This window comes from Vombatus ursinus, unplaced genomic scaffold (assembly GCF_900497805.2).
Source record: "Vombatus ursinus unplaced genomic scaffold, bare-nosed wombat genome assembly UNPS02014848.1, whole genome shotgun sequence".
Classification (NCBI taxonomy): domain Eukaryota; kingdom Metazoa; phylum Chordata; class Mammalia; order Diprotodontia; family Vombatidae; genus Vombatus; species Vombatus ursinus.
Genome location: NW_020954626.1, coordinates 8,675,005 through 8,698,810, shown reverse-complemented (window position 1 = coordinate 8,698,810; position 23,806 = coordinate 8,675,005). Strand labels below are relative to the sequence as shown.

General features: G+C 35.8%; 1 protein-coding gene across 4 annotated transcripts in view; it reads right to left on the bottom strand.

Annotated features, from left to right (window-relative positions):
* Window positions 1-23,806, bottom strand: part of TCF12 (transcription factor 12) — a 408,834-nt gene that overhangs the window by 58,892 nt on the left and 326,136 nt on the right. The gene's annotated exons all lie outside the window — the stretch shown is intronic.

The following is a 23,806-nucleotide window of genomic DNA, read 5'->3' as shown; positions in this document are numbered from 1 at the left end:
TATGGTATAACAATCCTTACATTTAGTGGATATACACATAAAACAGGTACAGATTTATTTGTATACGATATGGAGTTTAAAAAAGACTTATCTTTACCATAGTTTGTTGTCTTTCTCTAGGAATGTTTATGTGCTTATGTCTGTCTGTCTGTCTGTCTATTTATCTATCTCCCTATTTCTCTCCAAAGGAAGTTAAACTTTCCTGGAAAGGAAGAGGAAAAGAAAAAAATCATCATGGAAATAAATCTTATTGCAATAAATGAAAGACTTTTCATAATTAGCTACTGCCAAATATGTGTTTTATAAATATATCTCTATCTGTAACACATCTAATTACCTGTTTTTGGAAGTATTCAATTTGTTCTTAAATAGTCCAATATGGATTTTGTGAGCTCATTATTTCCTGCCTGTTAACTGCCACACCTAGGCAACTAGGTAGCACAGGGACAGAAGAGTTCACACCTGGAGTCCAGAAGACCTGAGTTCAAAATCATCCTCAAACACTTAACAATCATGTAATACTGGCTGGGCAAGTTACTTAACTGCAACTTGCCTCAGTTTCCTCAACTATAAAATGGGAATAATAATAGTACCTACTTGCAGGGATGTTGTGAGAATCAAATGAGATAATATCCGAAAAGCACCAAGCACACTACACTGGCACAGAGTGGGTACTATATTAATGCCTATTTCCTCCCCCCTCCCCCTTTTCTCATTTGTAAAATGGAGACAGCACCTACCTCCCAGGGTTGTAAGGATCAAATGAGGTAATATTGGTAAAGTGCTTTGCAAATCTTTAGCATTATATAAATGCTAGCTATTATTATTGTTGTTGTTGTTGTTCCAGTATACTTTATAAAGATTACATATGACTAAAACAAAGAAGAGTTCATCTTACTAATGGGAAGAAAATAAGATGCAAGAAAGCTGTTTTCTGACAAACTACAAAAAATGGCGATACCTTTTTCAAAGCATCTTTGTTGATCTTCAAACTCTGTAAGCACAAGATACTTAAGCAAACTCCCTAAACAAAACACTCTGTAAGGAACAGTGAATACTTTGATCAGAAATGCTGATCAAATTATTGCATTAAAATCTAATCAGACAAGTAAGGCCAACTAGCCATGTAGAATTTTAAAAGCTGATGTTATCTGAACAACACCCCCCCCCCATATAAAAGCCAAAGTAGCAGCTGCAAAAGAACATCACTGTACATCAGACTATTAAAATGCCAGGCGGCAGAGTGGTTTGCAACTTCCTCCCTCCAGAGAGATCACAAAGACCCATTTCAATCCTTGAAGGGGCCGTGTAAGAAGCTTTGATTTACAATCAACAATACCATGCCTAAAACGAGCAAAATAAAATTTAGTCTTTTATAAACATATTCTTTCAGCATTGACAGGCTGTTTCCTGTACCATTAGTAAGCTATTTTAAAAAAATGAAAATTTCTTATAATTAATCATTCCAAACTTTAAAATATTTTTCTTTCTGGAGAAAACTGGGCTGGGAGGGATATAAAGGTAGGAGAGAGAAGAAGCCTCAAAATACAGGCAGTTTTAATAATGTTCTCTTTCCTCAGGAATAATTAAACCACATAGGGACTACTACACACACACCCGTGTGTGTGTGTGTGTGTGTGTGTGTGTGTGTGTGTGTGTGTGTGTGTGTGTGTGGGGGGGGGGGGGGGGGGGGGAAAGGAAGGAGGGAAAGGCGGTTGTGTATGTTAAAAACTGAAATGGCTTGACTCATTTCTCTTGCCTGAACTCAGCACCAAACATCTTATAAGGACAGCAATGGTGTATCTATTTTCAAAGGTGATTTTCTAATTACACAGCTAGGAGTGCTTGTTTATTAAAACACAATTATAAATTAAGTATTTCCTTATGAATTCTTTGCTGTAAAACAATTACATGCAGATACAGGGCAATAAAACTTTTTTGGGGGGGAAGATTGAGAATTGATTATCTACTTAGTAGTACTTCCTAAATGTGGCTAGCTTAAAAACCCTTCTTTTTCTGTTCAATGCCAGTTTACAAATTGCAGCTATTAAAGAGAAATGCACATTATCTTTCTAATACACATCCAAGTGAAATTTGCTAGGGAAGGCAAGTTGTTGGAAAAGTTTAATGAAGGACAAATATGTTACTCTAACATAGCAAAGCAAGTAGACATATTCAGAAACTCCTGCTCTGGAAAGAAGATAACCAATTGGGTTCATTATTGACTTAAGTTAAATATAAATTATAAAAAAGATGATGACTATGTTAAAATTAGGATCCAACAATAATAAATACATTCTCAGTAAAGAGGATATCTTCAGGAGACATAGGGGTATCCCATTCTCATAACATACTATGTTCTTGGGCGCATGGTTTTTCCACTTGCCAATCCAGACTGTCATCTGACCTTTTGAAGTCTGTCTTTACTCAACAGAAGTTAAAACTGGCTGAGGCAATCAGTTATGTGCTTTATCACAATTACAAATTAGGTTGTACAATTCTAAAGCAAAAGTCTTTTGGTTCTTTCTTATACGTGGGTTTTTTTTTTTTTTTTTGGAAAAATGCTAATTTAATCCTAACAACAGCTGCACTACAATTTCTCCTTCCTTCAGGGAATCATATTACGGGAAAATAGATCATCTATACAGACCAAGTGTTCTTCCAGCCAATGCAGTTGTTTAATTCCAACTCCCCTCCCCCACCCACTTCTGTTTTGGGTTTTTTTTCCCTTCCTTTTTTTCTTTCCCTTCTGACATGCCAAGGGTTAATCCAGTGACTCAGTCTGACAAAACAAGTCAGCTGGAGACAGGGCCAATTTTTTAAACTTGATTTCAGACAGACGTGCCGTCAGCACAGGAGCATTGAACTGACATGCACTTTGTCCTCTGCATTGTTTCCACTCACGATCCTACATTGTCAAAAACAATCACCTATGTGTTTCTCTAAGTATATTAACAGATTATGAGATCTGATGCAAAGTGAAACTCTGACCTAATAACATATTGCCCAAGTACATCAGCGATCTCAAAATCCTTTATATTTAGTTGCAATCAGAACAACCTCATGGGAGAAAATGGCTACTATTTTACTTACTAGTAAAATGGAAAAATTAAAAGAAAATGTCAGGGAAAAATGAAATCACTTGATTTTGAGCTTTGTCCTCTACCTGAAAACACCGTTGGATTGTTGTAAGAGAGAGAAGGAGACTGGTAGGGTGGTAAAAAAAATCCTCCCTTTTTTACCCCCTTCTGCTTTTTGGAGAGGGAAGGTAAAATAAAGGGAGATTTATTCCTTATAGGAAGTTCCCTGTGAAGAAATTGCCTCTACTTGAAGCAAACTGACACCTGTTCTTCATCCTAATGTTACAAAATTGCCTGGGACACTAAAATGTTAAGTAACTTGTTAATGGGTACAGACAGTAAGCGCTAGTGATGGCACCTGAATGCAGGTTTTCCTATTATCACTACTCTTTTTTCATTGTTTTAAAAAAATGTTTGTTTGTTTTTTAATTAAGAACTTGAGCATCGGACCAAACATTTCAACAAAGAAAGAACAAAAAAGTTGTATATGAAACCATTACTTTCTGTTAATGTAATGCTTGTTTTTTAAGATGTTTATGTGAAATATAAAAAGGCAGAAACTAAACTGTCCTTGTTTGTGTCCCTTTCTGAACTTTTTTGTTTTCTTGGGAATTTTTTTAAAAAATGTCTTAATGATATATTTTTTTTCTTTTTTGGCATCTCTATCGCTACCCACTCACTCATCTTTAATCAACAGAAATCTGCCCTTGTAATAAACAGAATCAAAGAAAGCAAATCAATATCTGAAAATACATATTTCATTCCATATCTTTCCTATATATTCCATACTTTGGCTAAGGAGCAGGAGCCATGCTTCATTATTTGTTTTCTGAAGTAATGATTGGTCTGGCCACTTTCATCCATTTTCAAATGATGCAGTATGTGCTATTTGTTGTCACATAATTTAAAAAAATTGGGAGGGGTCTATATTTTATTTTATTTTTTTGAGGCAATCAAGATTAAGTGACTTTCTCAGGGTCACACAACTAGTAAGTGTCTGAAGCTGAATTTGAACTCAGGTCCCGCTGACTCCAGGGCCAGTTCTCTACCCACTGCACCACCTAGCTGGCCCTGGTCTATTACTTTATAAAAGTTATGTTCCATGGAAATACCCATATGACAACATATCATGAGTCGAGAGTTAGTCCTCTTTTCTAACTTTATAAGAATTAAAGTGAATGCTAGAAGATGATAACTACTTGGCTTTTCACATATCCAATATCATTTCTAGTTACCTTTTAACCCTGATTTTTCTTCTCTTCCCTTACAGCTAAATCAGTATAAGGGACATGAAGATCATATTTAGTCACAGAAATTAGATTTATTGATTAAAATATTCTTTTATCATTCTCTTCATCATAGGGCAGTGCTGTCAAATTCAAGTAAAAACAGATCCCTAGGGGGCTGCACATTGTCTTTGAAAACTACAAATTAACATTATCTACATCGTAGTGTATTTTTGAAATTTTTATTAAATATTTTCCAATTACATTTCAATCTGGTTAAGGCTGTACTTGGGCAGCAAGTTTGACACTTCTGGCAAGGGGACAGAGAACTGACCTTGGAGTCAGGAAGACACTGTGTCCAAATCTTACTTCTGATACATACTAGCTCTATAATCGACAAGTCCCAAAATCTCAGCAACTTTCTAAGAGTTTGTTGCAAAAGAGTTGCTCATCTGCTTGAATGCAGTTAGGTGACACAGTAGACAGTGTTGCACTTGGAGAAAGAAGAACTGAGTTCAACCTCAGATGCTTACCAGCTATTGTGACCCTGGGCAAATTAGCTTCAATTTCCTCATCTGCAAAATTAATAGTACAATAGTACTTTACAAGTTGTTGTGGAAATCAAATGAGATAATATGTTACTTGTGGCAAACCTAAAGGTACTAAAAAAATTGTTATTATAGCTGTACATTAAGCACTTTATAATATTTGAAGTGCTACAGAAGTACTAACTTTTATTTTTTATTAATGAATGGAGGGTACTTCCATATTAGGGATGCCACTGCACAAATAAAATCATAGGGCTGGACCCACTTCCCCACCCCACCCCCCAAATTAAAGAGGACTACAATGAATTTACTTTAACCCAGGATTTGAGAAGAATCCAGTAAACAAAAAGAAAGCTAATTGTCATCAGATGTAATAACTCACATTTATGTATTATTTTATACTTTACAAAGCACTTTTGTAGAATAACCCTGAGGTAAGTAGTACATATGCTGTTATCCTCTTTTTACAGATGGGGAAACTGAGTTTCAGGACGGTGAAATGGAATCAGAGCCAGGATTAAAACTGTTCTGGCATCTAGTCCAAAGTTTTCCCATGACATTGGCTTTTACTAATTACTTGGTAGTTTTAAAAAAAATCAAAGTTAATTTAAAGTAATTTGAATTAGAAAAATTAAAAACATAACATAAGCCATATGCTACAGGGAGGGGGGGAATGGGAATGGTTAGCGTTTGAATTTGCTATATTCTTTAACTCTCTGAAAACAAACAATAAACGACAGGGCTTCTCGATGTTTAAAAAGCTATGAATTTCTAACCTAACAGATCAAGTTGGAAAAGGCTTTCCTACTTACATGAGAAACTGTAACTCACTCCTAATATTCCTAATGAAAACAATTCCAAGTTGATTTTTGAATTTAGCTAACTGCTCAAAAGCCAATGTTCATATAGATAAACCAGGAAAATAGTAGCTGCTGTTGTTATCAGGACATATCTTCAGTGATAAGAATTAATATTAATTTCTAATTTTATATTTCTAATGTTGTAGCCAGTATGTTAAGTACTTTACAAATATTTCCTTTAATCCTCTTACCACTTTGGGAGGTAGATACCATTATTACAGCTGAGGAAATTGGGGCAAACAGAGGTTAAGTGACTTGCCCAAGGTCACATAGCTAATAAGTATCTGAGGCTGGATTTGAACTCATCTTCTTGATTGCAGGTCTAGTACTCTATCCACTGTGCTACTTAACTGCCTCAATACCACATCATGGCTCAGAGGCGATTCTTAGGTTTTGATAACCATCTACTAGGTGAATTTCAAGCTCTGGCAAGTTCCACAAAAAGCTGGAAAGTCTTTGAGTATGTGACTAATGATAACTAAGCTGGTCCTCAGATAATAGAGATATATACAGGTTAAGTTCTGAGATGCCAATTACCTGACTGCAGGGTCTCAGCTATACCATCCTCTCAAAGACTATCTACTAAGTTGTAGAGAGGAGGCTGAGATCTTTATCAGTGGAGAGAGTATTCACATAGATTGAATTACAGAGTCTTGAAATATTTAAATATATCACAATCTCTCAGACTTTACAATTTTAGTTAATTGCTAGTTAGTGGTTTCACATAAATTTTAAGTTTCACATCACTACTGGTAATGTCTTTAAATACTTTAATCCAGATTAAACCGGCAACAGTTAGCCACATCAAAGTTATAAAGACTATGTTTACTGCTTACATTTTTGAATGGTTTGCTTTTATAACCTGGAAAAGGTAACTGATTTTGCAGGTTACCCAAAGGGCAATGAAGAGAATATGGTGGGTACAATTAGGCTGAGTCATGTTACCAAAAAAAAAAAACAAAAAACTGCAATGGCTAAGAAATGAAGAATATTGTCAGACAAATGTATGAACAGAATAGGATGTGGGATGGTCACAAAGGGAGAACGAGGGATAAGTCATGGGAATTCCATAGGCTGCACTGGAACCCGGGTATATATAACGTCAAAAGATCTAGACAAAGTTCCCTAGCTCACTGGGTGTACCACCATATGTTTTAAAGGATTTAAAGAAGGGCATGGATAAGAGTTGAAGAGAGGCAGAAACTGCAGATGGATTGCCCTCAGCAATGTTGGAGGGAATACCAACATGGTGACATCACAGATCCACTGAATTAAATGGTAATGAAAAAATATGCCAAAACCAAATCTGTTTATTAAAATGCCATTTAGACCATTTAAAATTGAGAGTGGATCTTAACAAAAGTTGAGATGGGTATCCCTCAATTCTTAGGTGAAAAATTAATTTTTTTCATGAACAAAACAGTATTTCAGTTGTAAAAGTTCAGAATTAAGTCACTATGATCTTGTGGATGTCAGTATACTTGCAAAGAAGCTGCTAACTAATCACGAAGGGCTTAATTTTAGCAATTTGCACTAAGGTAAGGTCCCAAAGTCAAGAAATGAATGATTAGATTTCTATTTAGCAGAAACATTGATGTGTTAGCTGTATGTGTATATGTGCATGTGTGTATACACATATGTATATATATAACTGATGATGTGTTCTATACACATACACACACGTGCGTACACACTGATTTTTGTTGGGGTACCTTTCTAGTTCCTAAAACATACACACACACATATATATATATAACTATTATTATACATTATATATAACTAATGTGTTTTTATATATAATGTATATATATGATATACACACATACATTGATTTTTGTTGGAGTCCTTTTCTAGTTACTAAAACGTGTGTATACACACATGTATATGAATTATATTTCTAGAGAAAAGAAAGGAAGAATTGCCAGTTGTGTTAATTATTGAAAGTCTCACATCAACCACTGACTAAGAGATAAGATGGGAGAGAGAAGATTAAAGAACAAAACAAGAAGGAAAGACAGCAAGGCATAAATAGAAATAAAATCATTTGCTAAAAATATTCATGACCCAGATCACCAGTTCCACCTCTGGTTTATGAAATGTTATAGGAAAATATCTTCTGCTTTAGAAAGCTTTCAAACATAACTCGGAGGTTCAGAAATTTGGAGACAAGAGTTTAGTTCATAGCCTATTTAATGGTTAACTTTAAAGAAACACCTATCTGGGCATAGCAAGTGGAAGCAATCTACACAAAACTACATTTATATGGCAAAAGAACATTTATTTAATTCTCCTTTGACAACCATATGGCTGTAATAAGGATATGCCCATAAAACAACCATACCTTCCAGCAGAGAAAGCAAACTGCTTTCTGAAGTAAATAAATAGTGCCCATCTGACATCAACATGAACAGAACTGACATACCATAGAAAGCTTCTAAGAGGGGATCATTAGACATCCATTCAAGAGAGGCATAGCTATAATTACTGAAAATATGCAAAACCTGAAGCAAATTGTACCTTTCCTTTCATCATAAACTCACCATGACAAAGCAGTTTTCTTTGAAAAATGAAAGGGGGGATAAGAGGTCCCCCTGCTGCCTAATTCCTGCATCTCTCAATTTCTTTCCCCACATGAACTGCATTTTGTCACTTCTCATCTACCATTTGAAATAACATACAGCAGGAGAATCATCAACAGGCTTGCAACCTGATAATCCTCCTGCAGATGGCTCTATAATCATAAGCCTACTACACACCCGTGTGTGTGTGTGTGTGTGTGTGTGTGTGTGTGTGTGTGTGTGTCTAGGGTGAGGGGACCGCCCCCCCAAAATCCACAGAGACTTTACTTTGTTGATGAAATTGGCATATGAAAAGCTTTGGACACCGAAGTAGAAAGTGCAAGCCATAAAACTCTAATTTTGCCAGCCCATTCACTGTTCATGGGCAGTGGTTTCTCTGCACTGCTGACTGGTTAGGCAACCCAAGAAAATTCTTCAGTGAACAAGGCTGTCATTTCAATCATCCGTCAAGAGCAAATGATGATCTTTCGTTATCCAAAGTCAGATCAAACTAGGCTTCCCAATGGAAAACTCTGTGTGTGTGTGCCTACACAGACACACACATCTTTATATATCTGTCTTTCTCTAACCATTGGAGGCAGTGTCATTCTATCTTTTTAATTTTATTTCCTCTCTAGGCCTGAGCAACTTGCTTTTTTTTTTTTAAACAACTTAGAAAGCACTAGACTCTTACTCCACAAGAAATGTGGCAGCACTAAAATGTTGGCCAATTCTAATTCCATTTAAAATTTATATTTAAAGAGAAACCAGAACTAACATCTGCATTTTAGCCTCCAGCCATGAAAAAAAAATCAGCAATCTGAAGCGCTGAATAACTTATACATGAAGTTATTTCTGGGGTCCGTATTATATTTGTGTTTCAGTAAAATTCTTGCTAGTCGTAGCAATTTTTTATACTGACTACCTCTGGATAATTACACTGTGAGAGCCAACTAAAACATCCTGTCTCACATTTGTACCGATCAAGTAACAAAGAGCAAGCAGTTCATTTTAGCAGCATGTCACTGGCAAAAAAATGTAGAGATCCTATACTTGTTTGGGATCTAGTCTGAAAAAACTGAGTTTTCTAAAATTTCCATGTACAATGTACGGACCACCTCCCAACAAAAACTAAGAGAAATCTTATTTTGAAAACATTTCTGAGTTGGTTACAAAACAAATGAGAATACCTAGTAACACTAAACTTTAATATTTCACTGATCTAAGTCAGTAAATCCCACTGACATCATCTGTATAACTGTTAGATTTCCTTTGGGAGAAAAAAATCTTTTGCAGAGGGTCTCTCTGAGATACCAGGGGTCTTCCTCCAGATCCTCTGACATCATGGAGACACCAATGAATTGCCCACATTGCCCAATGGTTATTTCTTGCTCTTGCTGTATTGGACCTGCCGCCTTTTTCTGATCATCTTTCTTTCTCGTAACAAACTTTATGCTGTTTTTCCTGTGACCTGGCAACACTAAAAAACAAAATCACATGACCTGCTATCTTATTTTTATTTTTTCTCTTTCAAGAAACTAAAAGCTTAATTCTAGATAATCAATTCTTACTCTAAATTACATAGTCACCTTTGATTTATCCACAAAATGGGTCTATCAGTGCAGCCTTTGGCTCAGCTAGGTGAGAACTATAGCCCACAAATTTCCCTGCCAATTTCAATGGAATTTATTATTTTTTTTTGTAAAAAATGTATAACCTATTTAACATTTACAGATACAAACACCTCACAGATTGCGAAACTGTGACATAAAATATGAAGGGACATATTTAGAAGACGCTGACTATTTTGTTTTTACCTATATCATCAGTATTTGTAGTAACCTGTATAACTTTGGGCAAACCACTTATTGCCCAAATTTGTTGATTGGAGCAAAAATGGTTTCTTAGAATATTGTAGATAAGAGGCAGCTAGGTAGCATAGTAGATTGAGCACTGGCCCTGGAGTCAGGAGGACCTGAGTTCAAACGCGGATTTAGACATATGATACTCACTAGCTGTGTGACCCTGGGCAAGATGACTTATATGTTCCTTTTAGGTTCTAAACCTATGATCATCCAATGATTTTACTTGCATTACTTATATGTAATCTGGGGATGTGCCAATTAGTGGCTGAATCCACTAAAACTGTGGAGTCATTGCAATTATGTCTACAGGTGACCTAACCCTCAAACCGAAATAAATGACAGAGAATGGATAAAGAATCCAGAATACATAATCCTGAGTTGTAAATTGAGAGCAAATTCTTTCAAGTCATTCACTGGCAGCAATCATAGCTTCTTTTATTATGTTGTATCCTATCGTTGTCTAGTAATGTTTTCCTTTTTAAGCAATCATACCTGCTTTAAAATATAGGTAGTTTCTAGCCCAAGTAAGAAAAAAAAACCACAAAGATGGTTTAGACTGAGTCTTACAAAAATGTTGCTGATTTTTCACTAATTTTGTTCCTTTTTTTGTTTAATAACTATTTTATGGGCTTTATTAGGAAATGTAACAATCCAGAGATTGTGAATTTTAATATTTAAACAGCACTGCCCATAAAAATAGAGCCCTATGAATTCAGAATGCACCAAGAGGCTAGGAAGGTAAATGTGGGAAGTGATGAAGTAGTTGTCCTAGATCCATCCCAACTTGGTGGGCTTGGGTCTTATGCTATTCTGGATTTTCATTTTTGTTTTTTTGGGGGCTGGACAATGGGGTTAAGTGACTTGCCCAAGGTCACACAGCTAGTAAGTGTGATGTGTTTGAGGCCAGATTTGAACTCAGGTCCTCCTGAATCCAGGGCCGGTGCTCTATCCACTGTGCCAGATAGCTGCCCCGGGTCTTATGTTATTCTATAAAAGAAAAGCTGGGTCTGTAATTTGGCTTTTCATGATTTTCACTGAAGAATTTAGTAGATCAATCAAATAAGAGAATTTTGTGTGGATTATAATAAAGGCATCTGTAATGATTAAACTGGCAAGAAGGTTTAGAGTGTACAAGAACAGAATTTTTAAAAAAGAACACAGAAAACCAATGCCAATTCTAAATTAACTCTATAGGTTTGACTTGATCTGGAGGACATATGCCCTAAATTATATGAAAGAAAAGATGGTTAAGGCACACAGAAAAGTCTTACAATCAAATTATATCTGCTCAAGTACAAGAGGCCAGGTGACTGGACCATGAAGACATCCAGGGATTGGATGCTGATAAGCCTCTGTAGTGTATTGTAAGAAGTTAAATCTTTTAAAGCCTTGGAAGGGCACCAGATTCATCCAGTTCCAGGGGATTGTGCCACTTAAAGAAAAGCCTTTAAGGCATAAATGAGAAATTCTCATTAAGCGCATAAGCTCATGAAATTCTGGTATGGTAAACACCCCCCTCCCCCATTTTACAGATTAGGAAACTGAGACCCATGACTTTCCAAGGTCACACAGGTAGAAGGAAAAGATCATTCATTGTATTCCATGACTTAAAACACTATTCCTCCCGATAACATGTACTTTCTTAGCATCTGTAATATATCCACAGTAGTTAATGAGCCACATGCTCATTTAAAAGAGGAAGGGTCTCAGTGGCTCCTATCTCAGAGAGGCCTTTAGATCTCCTAATGGAAACTGGATTTTCATCCCCTGAAAACATTTGGCCAACACCATTCACAATGTTTATGCTACATGAGACACTGTGTGATCTCAGTGGTTACTGAAGCAGTACTGTCATAGTCCTTGAATGGCATGGAGAGGTTTAGTTTGATCTAACAAGCACTTATATTAAGAGACTGTGTTTTTGGCACTGTGCTTGGGTCTACAAAAGGCAAAAATGAGATCGCTCCTGACCTCAAGTGGCTTATGCTTTACTATAGGCAGAGAGGGAGAAGGTGGGGGTGGGGAAAGAGAGATCAGATGTTTGCAATTTATTCCCACTAGGAGCCAACTATATGATCCAGGCTATTGGGTTTGTTATAGACCTACCGGGCCCTGCTTTTTAGTTAAATTATAACAACGGCCTCACTTTCAATGGCTTTTTTTTTTTTTTTTACAAGCCCAACTGGTTATCAGTGAACCTACACTTCTTTTCTTCGAGGCAGGGTTCCCTGTTGTCTAAATGCTGTCACCCAGTTTCTAGGAAATGTGGCAGTTGTAGCCCTAATTTGTTGAGTGGAGCAAAATAGTTCCTTAGAATATTGTAGATAAGAGGTAGCTAGGTGGTGCAGTAGAAAGAAAGAAAGAAAGAAAAAGAAAGAAAGAAAGAAAGAAAAAGAAAATTATAGATAAATGAAAGTTAACTATACAATTAGGAGAGAAAAATGAATAAATGACAAATTAGAAGGTACTACTTTTAAAACAGAAAAAAAGTGACTAAGTTTTTGGTAATGGTTTGTTTAGCAAGCATAAGAGGGAGTTTAAAAGTTACTGCTGAGTGCAGAAGTCACTGATAGTTGATCATCTTTCCTGTAGCTATTAAAAAAATGTTTGAAATTATTTAATTTTTTTGATTGGTATTTATTGAACATTTATTAAGTACCCACTGGGCTTAAGAGAAGAATTTTTTAGGTAGAAATTATATTCAGATTTTCCTTAGTGAAAAACTAAATGGAACCTGCACTCACTGCTGATTTCTGCTTCAATTTACATAGTCTCTTAGGTTTATAAAAAAAAAAAAAAAACTTGGGCAACCATGGACAAGATCTATAGAAAGTTATGATGAAGTGTACAGTTCACCAATTTCACTTCTGAATCTAATGCCAGTTTCCCCAAGTAGAATTTTGCTAAAAACAGAATTCGCTACTATCCCAAGGAAAAGAACCTCACATCAAAATAACTGCATGAGCACAACAAATGTGCAATTGAAGTCCAAGAGGCCTATGCTGAGAAACAATACTTTTTAGTCAAATGACAGAAGATTTTCTTGTTGCTTTGAGATTTTAATGTTTTAAATTTGAGGTTTAAACTAGAGACCAGTCACAAGCCTTAGACTCTGTCAACATCAGACTTGGGCTGGACCAGATTCTCAAACTATCAGGATTATTTTAATCTCAGAATTTCAGGGGAAGATTGGAGTTAGCCCTAAATTCAGACATTTGCATAGCTCTCAGTATATAACTAAGTTTAATTGCAAAATTACCACAGCTAATTCATTTGTTTATATTCACTTGGTTCAAATAAATGTTTACCAGTGTATTTGGATATCTGTCTGACATTAAAATCCCACCTAATCCCCCTTATTCTTGTCAGCTAGGCAAATTATATTTAAATATAAAATAATAAAGTTCCTGTATATGCTAAAAAAAAAAAAAGATTATGACTGTCAACTCTCTAAGCTTAAACATCATAATATCAGACAAATGCAAATAATGGTACTAAAAGGGTTGTTATTAAAATAAACATTAGCCCACATACCTAGGTCTGAAAGAAATGAAGGTGGGCTTAATGAAAATCAGGCAGTGAACCTGACAGAGATCAGAACCAGGTCTAAAAAACCTTCTTTTGTTTCCCTTTTAGTTTGCTTTTCATGAGAATTGTATTTATGAGGGAGCTAAGAATGTATTTGCTTTAGGCAAACACTTGTGTTCTCCTAGTCGGGGAATAGCAGAAGTAGGGGATGGAATGTTGGGATAAACAGTGGCATCAGGAAATTAGGGTAGGGCCACAGTGAATTCTGCAGACCAAAATAGAATTTTTAGAGTCAAATGACTTTTGAAAACAAATCCCAAAGTTGGCAGTATTCGATTAAATATTAAAATAAAACCCAGAGATAAAAGTTCTTTTAGAAAAAAAAAAAAGCAAACCTCAAACAGCCCTGAATGGTAAACGCTTTAAATTTCTGTTTAAAATACATTCAATTAGTATAAACATGGGGGAAAATACAAGGTCCCTCATGGGAACCAGAGCCAGAGTCTTTTTCAAAGTTGTGTCTCAAGGTACAACTATGATCTTATACAGACAGCACATATAATCGTAGTTCTTCACAAATTAGACATTATACATGCACAATAAATGATTTTTCAACATATACAATAAGCACCAATGGAACAAAGGAAATTTTCTCCTCCTGTATGGTAGTAATTGCAAATTTCTAGTTAGCCCACTGCTGAGGATTGTTAACAGCGTGCCTAGTTTGGAATGAAATTGAGAAACCCAGTCAATCCCAGCAATGAAATTCTAGTACTCTTAGTTTAATCCGGAGCAACCCCTTGTCTTTATTCCCAGTTTGCAAAAACAAAAATCTTGATCAAACCACATCAAGACAATATCAGGATCCTAATGTTCCTGAATGCTCCCAAAGCAAGACGCAAACAAGTAGCATTTACAGAATTCCATTCTACACCCCCCAACACAATGAAAATTGTTCTTGTACCCTGAAACAATCCCTATCCCTGGCTTGTGAAAATCATGGGGATCAAAACATCCATTAAATGAAGATCCAAATAAACCCTAAAAGTTGGCAACCTCTCCAAAACTCATTCTTGATCTTCCTTTCCCTCGAAAAGGATGACTGTGTGGAGAGAAGGTAAAATAATGACATTAACACTGGGAAGTTATATAATCACATCATTACAGACAACAGGATTAATTCAGTGAATACTGTTCCTTCTGGATTTTGACCTGAATATAGATCAAAGTCTTTAATGGCTCACAGAAAATGACCAAAGCTACAGATAAAAGCTTCTTCTGAACCATAACACTTTTCAGTATTAGCAGAAACAGTATTTGTTTCAACTGTTCTAATAATATTTGATATTTACATAGGGTTTTACAATTTACAAATAGCTCTGCTTATATTATCTTATTTGATCTCCTCTGAATAGAGAGAGGCTCAGCTAGGTTAAATCACTTGCCTATGGTCACATAATTGAATGTAAGCTCCTTGAGGGCAGGGACTGTTTTTTTTTTCCCCTCTCCTTTATATCTCCAGAGCCTATCAGTGCCTGGAATATAAGCAGGTGCTTAATATAAGCTGGAGGAATAAAGTATTATGGCACAATGTGAATCTAGACCTCTCTAGAATTCAAATCTGGGGCTGCTAGTACCCTAGTTTGAATGACCTATTGGCATATTACCCCATCATCAAGAATAAGAGAATAAAATAGGTAGAGGCAAGGTCAGGTGGTTGAAGTTACTTCATCTCCAGATGGATGTGTGCCAAACAAAACTCTTATCCTTGTCAAAGTAACAAAGTAACTGCATCAAATTCAAGGCTATTAGATGGAATGGCCATTGTATGTAAAGAAGTACATCAATCTCTTTTGGTACTTCTGGTCAAAATTAGAAGTCATATTAATTTACTATAAATATTCTATGTCTCAGTTTCCTTGTGCTTACCACAATTTACCTCATTTTTATATAGTATGTTTTATTTTCTATTGATAGCAATAATCCTGGACCATAGGATTTTAATTTTTAATCATCTTTTGTTCTTGTATCATAGTATTTCTGAATATCCCACTTCCTTCCCCTATCCAGCCAGAATGAGCCACTTCTTATGACAAAAATAAAAATTGAAAAGTAGAAAAGTAGTAGTTCAATAAAGATGACCGATAAATTACCTGAATTTGACAGTATTTGAAATATTCCATACCCATTGTCCCTTACATCTGCAAAGAAGGGAGTTTGATTTTCTTATGTCTTCTTCAGGGACAAGCTTGGACCATAGAATTTTAATGAGTTCTCTTCAATAATTTTTCTAAAGTGGCCAACATAACCCTTTAATGACTGAAGTAATTCCTTTCTAGCAGTCCCAGATGGTTGTTGGTCACTTTTGTACTTGGAAAATACTTAGCTGTGGAGACCCTCAGAATTCAGGACTTTTACTGCTTCTGTTTAATATGCACATTACAAAGCTAGTAGATCATTATACATTGTCTAGTGGTCTTTATTGTCACCATCACAAGGAGCAATGATCCCCAAACTTGTATAATACTCCAGGGCATTTCAAATTGCCTCAAGGAGTATCACAAAATTCCAAATGCACAAGAAAAGTTACTTTTAGTTTACATTAATATAAACAACCAAAAAGCCAGCCTCTAAATAACTTTTAGAGGGAAGACAGTGTCAACTCTAAGCACCATCTAGAAAGGATGGAAGTCACTGGCCTGTAGTTGTCTAAGTCTATACTCCTCTTGTATCAAATTCAATTCAGTTTTAAAAGTTGTGAAGTGACTCCTCTGTGGAGATACTATTAGGTATTAGGTATGAACAGAGATACATAAAGCAAAATAAGATGGGATCATTGCCCTAAGGTACTTAATAATTTTGTAGATTACAAATACAAGACAACTGCAATATAAATAGATTATGATAAGTGAACAAGATAGATCCAAAGCACAGTACTCTGAATATGGAAGAAGTAGCATTTGAACATGAAGAAAGACTAGGATTTCAACAGGTGGATATGGATAAGGAAATACACTAAAGGCATATACAGAGAGGCTATGATTTTACCTTTTGGCCATTGAAATTTAAAGGAACACTAATTGTACTTTCAATCCCACCTCAGTATACAAACAATTGAGTTTAGCACCTAATTAGTAAGAATAATTAGTTGAAATAGGAAACTACCAGATGGTATCTTTCATCCCTAGGGCCGGTGATCCAGGTGAACTCTTCCCCAGTCTTGCTCTTTCCTTTCTTCTCATTTCTCCACTCTCCTTCTTCCTTCCTTCCTTCCTTCTTTCCCTTCCTCTATAGCCTCTTGGTGTCCCAGGTGTCCACCAGTAACACAATAGAATTGAAGGCAGGCTTTGTACCATTTACCCAAAGTACAAAAACTACTAGTTAGAGCTTTTGGCATAGGGAAAGGGTAAGTAAAATCAAAGAGACTGAAAGGAGTGAAATCTGTTAAAGCAAACAGTGTATAATCCTGTTTGCTGGGTGGGGTAAGATGTTTGAAGGAGAATAGCAAGAGATAACTCTGGAAAGGATCCTTAGTACTAGATTACAGAATGCTTTGTAAAACTGAAGAAAGCACCTGGACTTTATTTATTTGTCAGGTAGTGGGGACTCCTTGAAGAATATCAAGTAGAAAAGCAGTAAGATTAGAGCTGTGATTTATGTGAACTACTCTGACAACAATGTATGAGATGGACTGAAGGTTGGGTTATTTTGGAGGTAGACTCAGCAAGCCTTAGCAACTAATTGGATATAGAAGGAATAGGAAATGATACTGCAGCTTGGTGACTAGAAAAGTAATCATGACAGCAGATCAACAATGCTTTAAAACTTAATAATACCAGTACATAACATCTCATTTGAAGCTCACAATAATCCAATCCCATCAGGTAGATGTATTAGATAATCTCATTTTTAAAGACAAGGAAACTGAGGCTCAGAGAGGTTAAAGTGATTTTTCCATGGTCAAAAGCAGGATTCAAAGCCAGGCATGTCCTCAGGCACTCAACAATCCAGTCAGAGTGACCTGCTCTCTGAACACAATATTTCATCTCCTGTCTCCTTGTTTTTCACTTGGGGTATTCTCTTTCCTCAAGACTCAGCTCAAGTGCCACCTCCTATAATAGGTCTTTCCACATCAATTATCGATTCTCTCTCAAAATCACCAGCTATTAATTTTTTAACACATTATGTATGTGTTTATTTGTGTATAATGTGTTTCCCCTCAATAGAATGCAAGCGCTTACCTTTTGTATTCTTATATGTAGCACAGTACCTGGCACACAGCAGGCACATAATAAATGCTTGTGGAATTAAGCTCCATCTCCATTGCTCTTTCTACCCAATCTCTTCAATACAAAACTAGGAGGTACAGGTTTTGGGGAAAGATGTTGAGTTCAGTTTTGAATATCTAAATATGAAAGTACTTTATGGGTCACAAAGGTATTGTCAATTAGTACACAGTTAAAAATGGGGACATGTAAGAACTTGGCAGAAAGCTAGGGTGTGGTGATACATATTCTGAAGTACCTTGCATAGAAGGGATAACTGAAGTTCTGGGAGTCAATGAGACCACCAATGAAGACAGCATATCAAGAAAAAGAAAGAAAAGATAGAATATTGTGGCTACCTACAAAGAGTGGGCAGAAAGACAAAGAAGAGTCACTAAAAGAATCTTCTACTACCAATAGAAGTCAAGATATTAAAGTATTCAGAAGTATAAAGAATGCTGTCCTTGATGAAGGTGTATCTACTACCTTCAACATGCCACAGCTGAATAGGGATAGACAGGTCCTTATTTCTCCTTTAACATGGTGACCGGGTCTCTCCAAGATAATATTCTGACTACTCTTGTACCTTGCCTGCTTTGGACTACTCCATCTTTTGCAACTCAAGAGGAAAAAAAACACCTGACCTATGTTTGGAAATACTAACACAAAATCAAGGAACAAATGCATGAAAAGGATCGAGAAACTTACTTTAATCCAGGAAAACTATTATTTATAAATCTATATAGAGAACAAAATTGAAGGATCAGAAATGAGTGAAACTGCTGATAGTGACAGCTCAGAAAATGAAAGAGATTTGACAAAGCTATGTAGCAAAAATTAATTCACTGCATTGGGAAGGGTTACTTCCTTTTAAAAGCTTTTTTTTGGGGGGAGGAAAATGAGTGCTTTCTATAGCTGACACATAGAGGGCATTAAATGAAAAAAAGAAAAAAAAAGGCTTTCCTTGTTTAATTATAATGTTGCTGGTTTCTTCTGTTCTCAAGTTTTTCTTGCTTCTCAAAATAAAGCAAAAACCAAGAGATGCCAAATTCCTTTAAGTTTCCAAAATTGCAGATCCATTTATAATAAAAAGAGAGAAGGGAAGCAAATTAATTATAGAATCATGGAGTCAAAAGGGCCCTCAGAGGCCATCTCCTTCAACCCATACAGCTGAACAGCAATACTTAAAATATGAGAAATCCACTGCCTTCTGAGGCAACCCATTTTACTTTTGGTCACTCCAGTTGTTGTTTCCCTTCAACCCCAGCCTAAATTTGCCTTTCTTCAGCTTCTCCCAATTGTTTATACATCTGCTTTCTGGGGCCAAGAAGAACAAGACTTATTCCTTTTTTATATGTCAGCCCTTTAAAAACTTAGAAACATATTATGTTTCCCCTCGTCTTCTCCAGTCTAGGTCAAGAGTTCTTTTTCACACTTTCTAGCCTCAAGATCCCTTTACAATCTTAAAAATTGTTGAAGACTCCTTTACGACCTTAAAAATTATTGAGGATACCAAGTAACTTCTGTTTTTGTGGGTTCTACTGATATTTATCACATTAGAAATTAAAACTGAAAAAAAAAACCTGAAAATATTTATTATTTAAATATTATAATCTCATTACATGTAAGATTTGTTAGTGAAAAATAATATTTTCCCTAAAAAAAATTTAGTAAGAAGGGTGGCATGGTTTTACCTGTTCCCCTCCCCCCCCAAATCTCTTTAATATCTAGCTTAAGAGAAGACAGTTGGTCTCTCCTATCTGCTTCTGTATTCCAGTTTGTTATGATATGTTGTTTTGGTTGAAGCATACAAAGAGAATCTGGCCTCATACATTTGGAAAAGAGATGAGTATTTTAACGGGCAAATAACATCTTAGTATTATTCCAAAAATAATTTTGACCTCACAGACACCCTGAAAGGGTCCCAGGGACTCCCAGCGACCTGAGCGTCACACTTGGAAAACTTCTAGTCTGGGCTAAACATCTTTCATTCCTTCAGCTGATCTTTGTATAGAATGGCCCCCCAGCACACACTTATTATGTTGCTGATGTCCCTTCTCAAATGGCTCATTTGGGACTGAACACAAGACTCTAGAAATGGTCTTACTAGTCTTCAGTGTAACAAAACGACAACCTCATTTATTCAGGACACTAAGCCTCCACTAATGCTGAATTCTCCTTTTTTTGGCTGCTGTGTCACCATTGGTCTTTCTATGTGAACTGATGTCTAATCACACCTCCTCACTTCTTTTTTAATCAAGTGTAGGACTTTATTACTAATAAGGTAGGAAAGTGATGCAGTGGAAACAGCCTCAAGCTTGGAGTCAGGAAGACAAGTTCAAATTTGTCCTCAGACACTTAGTAGCTGTGAGATACTGGGCAAGTCACTTAATCTATTTGCCTCAGTTTCCTCATCTGCAAAATGGGGATAAAAATAGCACCTGCTTCCCAGAGTTGTGAGGATTAAATGAAATAATAATTGTAAAGTACTTAGCACATGCCTGGCACATAATAGGTGCTATAAAACTGTGAGGTTATTTGTTAATTTTTTTTTAGACTTCCATTCAATGATCTAGCTTGTTGAAATCTTTTTGATCCTGACTCTTTTTTCCTAAAGTATTAGCTCCTGATTTAAAAAAAAAAAAACACCTGAATTACATTGACCAGCAGTATTGCATTTTAATCACTAAAGTTCTTATCTGAGGACAAATTAGCAAATTTACAGTTCGTGCCAGAATAAATCATATATTAAATGCCAACTTAGTCTTTATTTTATCTTGAGACAATTTTATTAGCAAAGCAAATTTTATATATGTATGTATATAAATCCCTAAATGACTAGATTCCTAAAGTGATTTTTTTTTTATCTATAAAGTCTCCCATTCACAGTAGGTGGTGTATAGGTTTACATTTTCTTCTTAATTCCGGTTTTTTTTTCCCATCTTCTCTATTTCACACCCACTGCTACAGGTTTAGGTGAGTGGGAAGGAAAAACCTAAGGATCAATGGAATTCCTCCTTCCCTAAAGTTCAAAAATTCCTATACATTTTATATCTTTACACAGAAAAAATCAGATGCAGATGAAAACCAGCTGGTTTTTATTAAAAGAATAAAGGATGGAGTTAGTGTTGAGAGAGGAAAGGAAGTATATTAATGGAAGGTAGAGGACCAACAAAAATCAAAGGGAAGCAATGGTCTATGAAATGAAGGGTGCCAGGCAGCATGCCACAGTGGACAGAGAAATGGCCTTGGAGTCAGGAAAGCCTGGGTTCAAGACACCCTTGTGACACATCAAAACTTTTATCCTGGGCAAATCACTCAACTTATCTGTCACCAATAAACTCTCTATGTCCATGAGTTTTCAGAGCAAGTGTTGATTTCTGTCTCCTCATGTTCCCCATATAATAAAATCCCAGGCATAATCTCGAAATAAAAATCAATTATCAGTCAAAAAAACTTATCAAGTGCCTACTATGTGCCAGTCACTGTGCTAAGTGCTGGAGATACAAAGAAAAGTAAAAGAAAGTCCTGCCCCGAGGGAGCTCACAATCTAAGTAAAGGTATGGCTCACTATTTATAGATTCACACATAAGCTTATTAGATATGTCTTCTAGAGCACATTAGACCAGAGGTGTTAAACTCATCAGCTGTATGACACCAGCAAAACTCCCAAGTATAGCCTGAACCAGATTAAAATGTAATTGTGAAATATTTAACAAAATAAATAAAAATACAGTAAAACAGATAATGTTAATTTGTGCTTTTCTAAGTCAATATATGGTCTGCAGGGATACATTTCTATTTTAATTTGATACCACTGCATTAGACCTTTATCTGATGTGCAAGTTTCCTATACTGGTCTACCATTATTTATGATCAGGACGGTTTAATATGTTTTCCTCAAGGGCTTTTTTGCAGTAGATTTCCAAAAGCTGTAACTAATTGAAATGCAGCATAGTAAGCTCTTTGAAGGCAGGGATCGTTTCATTTTTATCTTTCTATTTCTAACTTCCAGCTAGTACCTTGCACACAGAAAACCTTTTTTGAATTCAATTGATAAGAGAACACGTGAGGAAGTAAGTACATGTTGGACAATGCAAGTTAATAAAATCACATAAATCCAAACTTGCTACAGGGACTGCTTAAAACTTAAATATATATACATATATACACACACATATATATATATGTATATATATATTTCTAATATAACATAAAGTTCCCAGATATATTTCTAATATAACATAAAGTTCCCAGAAATGGATCTAGGATGTTTACAGTATAAAATGAAGCATCCTCATATGCCTGAGGACCAGCTTTACTGCCAATGTCACCCCTTCCTAATTCTTTAAGTTACCACAACTGGTCTGAAAACCTGTTTATTCTCATTTCATTTCTATTGGAAGGGCAAGGAGATTACAGAAGGTTTGAGCGCACCACCTGGTGGTCAAGGGGAAGGAAAGTCTACTCCATAGCTCCTTGCTTTACAGTGGAAAGAATACTTGCTTTGGAGTCAGAGAACTAGGGCTCCACAATGCCTCTGCTGATTACTACCTATGTGACCGTGGTAAAGTCACTTCACCTTTTCTGACCTTAACCTTCTCAAATATAAAATAAAAGGGTTGGATTAGAAAGCCTCTGAGGTTCCTCTCAGCTCTACATCTAAGACACCCCTATTCCATGTGAGCAGAAACAGTGCTAGTTTTGATTAAATGGCTTCCGGATATGAAAAAACAAGCACTGTACCAACAGCATGGGAGACTTGCAAAGCTGCCCCTGGCCTGATGTGATTCCACAGGGACTCACAATAGACCTTCATTATATGGGATAATGTAGAAAAATGACCCCTATGGAACCATTCACAAGCCTGACAACTCAGTCACATCAGTGATTAATGACTGCAAGGCAGATTATGAGCTCCATGAGGGCAAAAACTTTGTCTTATCCATTCTTTATGTCTTGAACACAACCTAATACACAGCATACCTTCAACAAACGATTGCTGAATTTCGATGAAGACTGAATGGTATTTGGGATCATGTATGTGTCTAGATATCTGTGTGTCAACTTATGAGGCAAAAAACTCTCTATCATTCTATAGGTTAAACATGACTTAATTACCGCCTCATATGGTGTTACTTGTTGGCAGCAATAATAAATAATCTGGTGAAGTGCAAAACCTAGTGTGCATTTAATACTCGTATGACTTCTGGTAACTCACTTAACATCTCCGAACCTTGGTTGAACCATCTGGCAAGTGGGAATAATGCTAATACTTACCTATTTTACAGGGTTATTGCGAGGACCAAATGAGATAATGTATGCAAAATATTTCGTAAACTTTAAAGAGCTTATAAATGTTAACTATCATTATGAAATAAAATTATTTGATAACATAATTTTGTAAGACAATACATTATAACAGCAAAAGTAACAGAAACAATTTATTTCTTATCACATTCAAAGTAGCAGAATCACTATTCACTTCACAACATGCCTGGACAGATAAGCAGATTCTAAGGAGTCTGAGATGTTACCATCAAATTTCCTATTTGAATGAGGGAAAGATACTTATATTTTACAATGTAAATGTAAATGTTATTTTTATTTTGGATTTATGTTTAATTCCTTATGATTCATATAGTAAAATTATTAGATTATGTTTCAGATAGAATTAATGTAACAAAAGCAGCATTTCTGAAATTACAATTTCTCTAACAGCTTACAATTTTTAAAAATTGATGACATATTTCTTAAAAGTCTACATTTATTGCTATTCCTGCTCATCAAAATGTCCTTTTTTATTTTTTTTAAATTTAGATTAAGACATACTTTTTCATAAAATATGCCCGTCAATTTCCAGAAAGTACTGAGAC